This window comes from Ambystoma mexicanum, chromosome 1q (assembly GCF_040938575.1).
Source record: "Ambystoma mexicanum isolate Mex_15411 chromosome 1q, UKY_AmexF1_1, whole genome shotgun sequence".
NCBI classification, from domain to species: Eukaryota; Metazoa; Chordata; class Amphibia; order Caudata; family Ambystomatidae; genus Ambystoma; species Ambystoma mexicanum.
Window position 1 is genome coordinate 595,631,324 of NC_090922.1, and position 7,674 is coordinate 595,638,997.

The 7,674-nt window shown below is 46.5% G+C and overlaps 1 non-coding gene and 1 pseudogene across 1 annotated transcript; both read left to right on the forward strand.

Moving 5' to 3' along the window:
- The first annotated feature begins 1,951 nt into the window (after positions 1-1,951).
- Positions 1,952-2,014, forward strand: LOC138565483 (small nucleolar RNA SNORD75). The gene has a single exon (XR_011301348.1). It is a non-coding gene; the product is annotated as a small nucleolar RNA SNORD75 (small nucleolar RNA).
- Positions 2,015-3,539: 1,525 nt separating this feature from the next.
- On the forward strand, positions 3,540-3,615 carry LOC138565456 (small nucleolar RNA snR60/Z15/Z230/Z193/J17; annotated as a pseudogene).
- Positions 3,616-7,674: the final 4,059 nt, after the last annotated feature.

The following is a 7,674-nucleotide window of genomic DNA, read 5'->3' on the forward strand; positions in this document are numbered from 1 at the left end:
GACCATACTAACGTCATTACAAACCAGGCGACTGAATTCCAGTTCACTCCGGTATCAATACCAGAAGTTACAAATATCATTGAAAGCCTTAAACCTTCAAGATGTCAGGGAGATACCTGCCCGCCCACTCTTATCAAAGACATGGCAGCTGATTATCGCGCATTTCATCACAACCTTCATAAATTCCTCATTTGAAACTAGCACAGTCCCAACAAACCCCAAAGGTGCATGGGTCCGCCCACTTCTAAAAGAAAAACTTCACAAGAGCCCAACACACCCACCAATTATCGGCCTATTACCACAGTACCATTCCTACTCAAAATCTCACATAGAAGTTAGTTGATATACAAGTTATCTCCATTACAGTGTGTCAGGTAAATGTCACATTTGCAATTGTCGTGTGGCTATGGACAAAGTGGTGAAATACAAAATTGCCTGTTTTTATAGAGGTTTCGTTGTTGACGAGAGTTGCAGGAGAGCCTACCGTGGTGATGAATGTTGCAACGGTTAGACCAAAAGATACAATCGTCCGGTTCAATTATCAGTGAGTGAGTTAGAAAAATGTCATGGAGCGGAACCGTAAAGGGTGGAATCTGACTCTAGGTGGGATGTGACTCTAGGGCTGAGATTGTTCTTGTGCGAAAAGCAAAGTTTTCCGTTTTTTACGAAAAGTCCAGTATACTGTCTCCATTCTGATGTCAGATGACAGAGCATTCCACAGTTTGGTGGCTAGAATGGGAGAGCTCTTGCCACCAGATTCTTCAAGTTCATATCTTGGTATTATGAGTTGGTTCATCTGGGTGGCTCTGGTGGGTCTGTTAGATAGATTTTTAGAGAACTTGCAGTTTAGGTATTTAGGGGCCAAGTTAGCTTAACGCATGTGGGTAAGGGATAGCGTTTTGTACGTGATTTGGTTCTTCACTGGAAGCCACTGTACGTGTTGTCTTGAGGCTGAGATGTGGTTTGCTTTAGTTATGTTATGGGCAGTTCTTAATGCATTATTTTGTAGTACTTGCAGTTTAAGGCTATGTAGACTAGTTCCATTATACAGAGCATTGCAATAGTCCAGTTTAGGGAAGATTAGTGCTCTGGCTAAAATGATACAACTAACTGTCAAGTGACAAAGGTCTGCAGGAGGTTATACGTTTTGCTGTGTAGGCTACTGAGGAGGCAGTTTAACAAGGGGGGACCTGGGAGTCCTTCTGCCAAACATTAGTCCTGGTTACAAGAGCCTTACCCAGAGTCTTTAGCTCACTATCTTTCACAGAGAAGAAATATCCCAAACATATCAGTCTTTGTCCTGCCCTGGGGCAGTCCAGCACTGAAATGCTAGGCAATTCTCCTCTGAACAAGAGTACCAACAGCAACCACAGACACGTGTTTCGGTCTGGTTGGACATCAGTAGGGTGGAGCTGTGCCTCTCTAAGAATAGTGAGCAAGGAGTCCACGTCTGGATTCCCCTAGTAACTTGGGTGAGACCCAAAGTTACTTAAATATGCAAATTAACAAGGGGGACCTGGGAGTCCCTCTGCCAGACATTAATGTCTACATAGTGTACAAGTGGGAGCGAGACACGAGCCTTGGGGCACTCCCATGTGACTGGGGCTGGATCGGCAGTTGCTGTGGTTGAGAATACCCTTAGTCCTATTTGAGAGAGAGGATTTAATCCAGGCAGTGGCTTTGTCCGAGAAATGTGCAGCAGATGTCAGGTGCTTGCATAGGACACTATGGCTGACCAGATCGAAGGCTGCAGAAAGGTCCAACAGGAGGAGAAGAGCTATGTTCCCTCTGTCCCTTAGTTCATCCATTTGGATTTTGAGTTGAATGAGAGCTGTTTCTGTGCCATGACCTGGTCTAAAGCTCGATTGGCGGAGGCCAAGGAGGTTATTTTCGAGTTTGTTACGATTTTTGTAATTACAGGCAAATATTGCTTGTTGGTCAAACACTCCAAAGCCCATGATGTCAATTTAAGAGTAGTGGACAGAACGGATTTCTGAAATTAACTACTGAGGCTTTACTGTATTTGGGCTGGAAAGGAACACTTTTAACGTTATCCCCCTAACATGGATTTCATTTTACTTGCCTCTTTAGATGCTCCTATAGAATATACAGCACTTAATTCAAGGCAAATCAGTTTGTTGAAGTTGGGACGTATTCCTCAATTGTATAGTGCTAGCTCTCATCTGTGTCAGAACTCTTGGCCATCCAGTCAATGGGCAACCATTTCAGAATCGCTCACTTGACTTTTGTTTATCCTTTGTGCTTCCCCTTTAACCTAATTCTGGTTGGTTCACATTAGTTTTCTTTCTAACAGTACACTATTTCTCCATTAGCTTAACCTAATGACAATCGTTAATCACATTCCTAAATTCACCTCACCCCCTCCCCACCACCCTGACATTCGGTTGTATTATAACCCTTTGGTTATGTGCTCCTGCTGACCTGCCATACCAAATACAATTTCTGTCTATTGGGCCATATTTTACTTATCTGTTGGAGGGTATAATCTGGGCATTTGTGCTTTCTTCCAAGTGGAGATTTGGCACAACCCTTGGATGGGCAACAAAATGTTGTCATTGCGTACAGATTGGCCCTATCCCACAGGCTGGGTTGACTGCTGGGAGGATGTAGTAACTTGGCATTCACATGACCAGGCTGGCGAGGTAACCCTTACCTGAGTGCACGTGCATTGGCTATATGTTTTAAGCAGTATATGTGAATTCCTGAAGCTTACGACCACCATAAACGGTACTTTCCTGGCACATTACCATTGGAGGGTTATGACCGGGGGTTGGATTTATTCCCTTGGCCCTTATTCACCGCATTTTCCAATGGGATTTTGTTATTACAAAATGCGCCTGTGAATTGGGCCCTTAGTGTGCTTTGCAACACGCCCACACGGACAGCAAATGCATGAAAGGCATTGAAGTGTGCCAGACTTTTCCTGCCATGCAGAAATGTGGCCCATTCCTCTGCCTAGTGTGTGCCCCACCCACCCGACCCCCTAACCCCCTTTGCCTTGTATCCCACAATGTATGTTTTCTTGGCAGATAGTAACGGTGTGTTTGAGCACACCAAATTATCCATCAAATAGCCACGCTATAACTGATAAGTAAATGTTAAAATTTGCTTTGGATCTGCTATTTCTGTCAATATCTGCATTTCTGGTCTCGGATGTGTTGACTGGCTCTAAAAGCACCAACAAAGCAATCACCACTGCTTTGACCTGCCGGTTTCCTGTACTGCTGCCCCTCCCCCCGCCCCCACCTGTTCATGCCAGACCCTGGGGCAGGAGATGCCAGACTGATGGGCAAAGCAGGGTATTGGAAGGGGTTAATGGTATTGAATGTAGCTTCGGAATGACATGCTATATAGGGAAGTCTCGACCATGGGCTAGTTGCAGTGTATTTGTGGGGGGGGGGGGGGAGATGGCTTTGAACTATTGCGGTCATTTAATGTTGCTGGCTTTCACTTCAGAGATTGTAGGTAAGGTTCCGGAATTGCTTGTTATTCGCAATGTGTCCGTGTTACCTAGACAAGGGGTGCACATGATGAACACATAGTTCCGCTGATTCTCTGTGAAGAGCAGACTTTCGCTCCTATCTGAAGCATCCTTTGACATCTAAGAAAGCAATGACACTCGCAAGATCACCAATTGTCTGACCTCGTTCAGCTTTTGAAAGCTGTATGTGGGCCCAGGTTGCCTTTACGCTCACTATGACGTTAGGCAGGTCTGCTTCTGGCTTCTGGTCTTAGTGGGCACCTCTTCCGCATGCTTTATACTCTGGTTTGAAAATGAATGGTGTTGCGTGAATGTGGAGTGCTTACAATTCTGTACTTGGTGAATTGCTGGTTGGATTGTGTGGTTGTGCACTAGTCTGAAGCAGCGCCAATTGTCATTGGTAAGTGGTTGCCAGTGCTTTAAATGACTATTGTGCAGATGTCAAAATCGGTACTCTGCCATCTCTGGTATTAAGTGCGTTATAAAATAAATTATAGTAGCTTGCAACGGTATTTTTATCCTGTTTGCACCTGACGATGTATTGCATTTCTTTGTTCTAGATCTTGACGAAAGGTCAAGAGCCAGGTTTGTGCTGCGTTTTGGAAAGTACTTCTCTGAAGTGTAACATCACGGAAAACCCTGTAGAGGATGAGGATGGGAATACTGAGTTTTTAAAGGAGCAAAATTGTGGAGTGATGGGTTTTTGGATGAGAGCTTTTTGCCCTTATAAAGGCAGTCTAATCCTTGAATAATAAGGTAACTTACTTAGCACAAGCCTTTGGTCTTCAGTGCATAGTGTTGTCACCGCTGGCATTAACAGCCCTATTTTAAGGATTACCAGACAGTTTGGTGGGAGTGAACCATGTTGACACAGTGCAGAAGGGTTGAATTACCTTTCTGAGCTTCGGAATTGGCACCACACCGGTTTTGGCTATAGTGTGCTGTTTTGGCTTGATGTATGGGGCATATTCTGGGTGTAGGGCCCGTTTTCCTTTGCACCACTGCTTGATCTGTATGTGATGATTGGAATCAGGTCTCTGATCCACATGCAGATACATTTATCCAGCTGATACAGATGTAGTTTTCCATGTATAGTGGTTTAGCCCACACTTAAATCATATCTTTCTCTTCACAGGTCCCAGGTGTTCTGACTTGGGATTTTTGTCTACCAGTAAGTACCCTTCTGTGCATATTTCATGCACAATCACCAACAACATCCTTTCCTTAAAGCGTGTTCAAGAGAGAATGGAGCGGCTGTAGTGATGGCAAGCTCTTGCAATTCAGCTGCACACAGCTTCTGACTTACATGGTAATAGCCAGCAACCAGTGATGAAACCGATTCTGCCATGTTTACTACTGATTATACTCCTACCTTTCCATTATCTGAGGTTGCTTGGTATCCATGCTTAGATTACTAATAACATTTCATGAATTCTTGCTTTCCATAGTCCCCACTACGAGTTTTTGCCTCTGGGCTGACTTCACATGACAACTGGGTGTGGTAACTGAGCTGCAAACATCTGGCTTGTTAGTGGCAGGTTTTAAGATTGGGACAAGGAGGAATAGTCAGTTTAATGGGATTAATATTATGAAAGTCACTCTGCCTCAGTTCAGCCAATACAGGATTTAGTCAAATCCTCATTAACTGCAGTGCAACCAGTGTGGACTTGTTGAGAATTGAGCCTTGTGGTTTATTCTGGTCTCTGGGAATATAAGGGAGTGCGGGCACGCACTATCATTATTCTAGGACTCCATGCTCAACTCTATTTCCATCCATGGCTCACGTGACTGGAGACCACGATTTGGACCATTTTGCAGCAATTAAATGTCTTAAATGAAGAAAACTTGGCACGCATGGTGTTCTTTCTTTGCATCTTAACAAGGGATGATTCAGTGCCGCTCGTTTACCACCTTTAAGAACAGATAACCAGTCTTGGCTGTCATTTGCCTTGACACCAGGCCAGGCAGCTTCATCATTCATTTTCACGATCTCCGCTAATTCTTACTGCAACACAGTTCTTGGTCCTTCTCCATGGGTCCAAACTTACTAAATTCATGAAACCGATGACCAGCTTCTATACAATGGTGGCTCCGCCTGCAGTCTATTCACTACATATAGCCAGCTCTTATGATTACTTAGTCTACTTGCGTTGCTGCCTCTGTACAGTTATTATACATCTTGCATTTTCTTCAGTGCACGTCACACGTGCAATCTTTTCTTTGCATATAAAAGTTTACTTGATTCTTTACTTCGTCATCAGTTTCTATAAGGTCCATAAATCTTCTTCATCCAGTGTTCTTAGCGCGTCACGCTAGTCTTTCATGATGTCACCAACTCCTTCTCTTGCTCTTTCATTTTCCTTCGGGGATTTCCACCATAAAATTGTCATCTCTTCAGGAATACATTTGATAGAGCTTTCTCGGTGGGTACCTTCTTTAGAATATTCTCCACATTATGGTCACAGCTGCTGGTGTCAAGCACGGCACAATCTCTGGCCTCCAACATACAGGTGGTAGGGGGGGTGGGACTTCCTGCAGAGGCATTCGGCTGCTCCTCTACACTACACTCTATACTTTTCGTCTGGCACCTTTTTCTTCCTGTGCCTCTTTCACTCCTTGCACCCTTTTATTACTTTGCCGTGACTCTTGCGCCCTTCTATTACTTTGTCGTGCCTCTTGAACCTTTTCCTTTTTTCTTTCGGGTCGTTCGCACCCTCTTTGCTTCCCGTTCTTTAAAATGATCAACTTCTGCTTTTGTGCCGCTCACGCACCTTTTTTCTTCTGCTTTCCTTTACCTTTCGCACTTTGCCTTTCGCACTCTCACTGTTCCCGCTCCAACCACCCGCCCGCTACTGAGTTTCTCTCTCTCTCATGAAACTGACCCCGTAGCATGGGGCTGGCATGTAATCTCATCGGGATATGTGTGTCGAGGTCAGGGTCTCACCACCTGCCCCTCAGACACACCTAGGACCGGCACACGTCCCAGGGGAAATGAGCACTGGCCTGGACAAAGCCAGCAGGATGCAATTCTCCCCAATCCGGCTCCTTGGAGACACAGCTCCCCTGCCACGCTGTAGCCCCTTCTACACACTGCTGGGTCCTTGTGACCCTCCACTCAGCTGATCCTTGCTTGCTTGTCCACCCCCAGGGTCGGGATCCAAAAGCAATGGCCCTTCCCTGGCCACCTGAATGGAACATCCCGGGGAAGTAGGTAGGAGAATGCCCTCAGGTTTCTCACAAGAGTATTGGGTGTTCCAGGCTGCCGTGATCTTGGGAAAGTACAGCTCCTACTCCCGTTGGAGAAGCCTCCGTCTGACGGATGAACTCGAAAAATCGGCCAGTTAAGCCCTGAGGAGAGAAGGGCTGAGAAATCCCTGCTGTTTGGCTGTTACCCGGAGTGGAGAAGAGGAGGTGCGTGTGCCTTTAAACAACTCAGCTGACTTTCAGCAGCTGACTACAAGTGGCCGCCTCCACCGCCCTTGCGGCGTTAAGCCCTGAGGAGAGAAGGGCTGAGAAATCCCTGCTGTTTGGCTGTTCGGCGAGTTGGTGAGCCAGGATACATCAATCATGTCGGACTCCATCCCAACTGCCCTGCGAACAAGGGCGCAAACACGACGCGAGGAGAAGGCGCTGCCTAAAACCACTTCGTGTACACCGGTAAGAAAAGAAAGCCGATTTTTTTCATGTTCATCAATCTCTGACTTTGTTGTGGATGAGCCGCTCTATGCTCCCCAAGAATCACCTGACGCCGAAGACCTCACTTGCACGTCCGAAAACTGTATACTTCATTCAGACGTGGTGTCGGCTGACCCAATACCTTGTGAGGTGGCGCGACCCCTATCACTTGAGAATCCGTTGATTGAGAACGTGACATGTGTCGAGGGCCCCTCGGCAGCTGCACAAGTGGGCCGGTTATCCGTGGGCACCAGCGTATGTGATGGCGACTTGCGCACTGCTGTTCAGGACGCGTGTATAACGTTCGAAAAACCGGTCGGCTTACCTGCTGCTGGGTCGTCTGTTCCTCCGCTTCAGGATGGGGCGGAGGTGCAGGGCCCTGGAGCTGGCGATGTTGGCAGGCGAGCCGTCGTTGCTCCCGCGGAGGCCCATCTGGGGGGAGGGCCTGAGGGAGGGCGCACCCCCTACGGTTTGGGAGATGTGTGCGTCGCTGTATG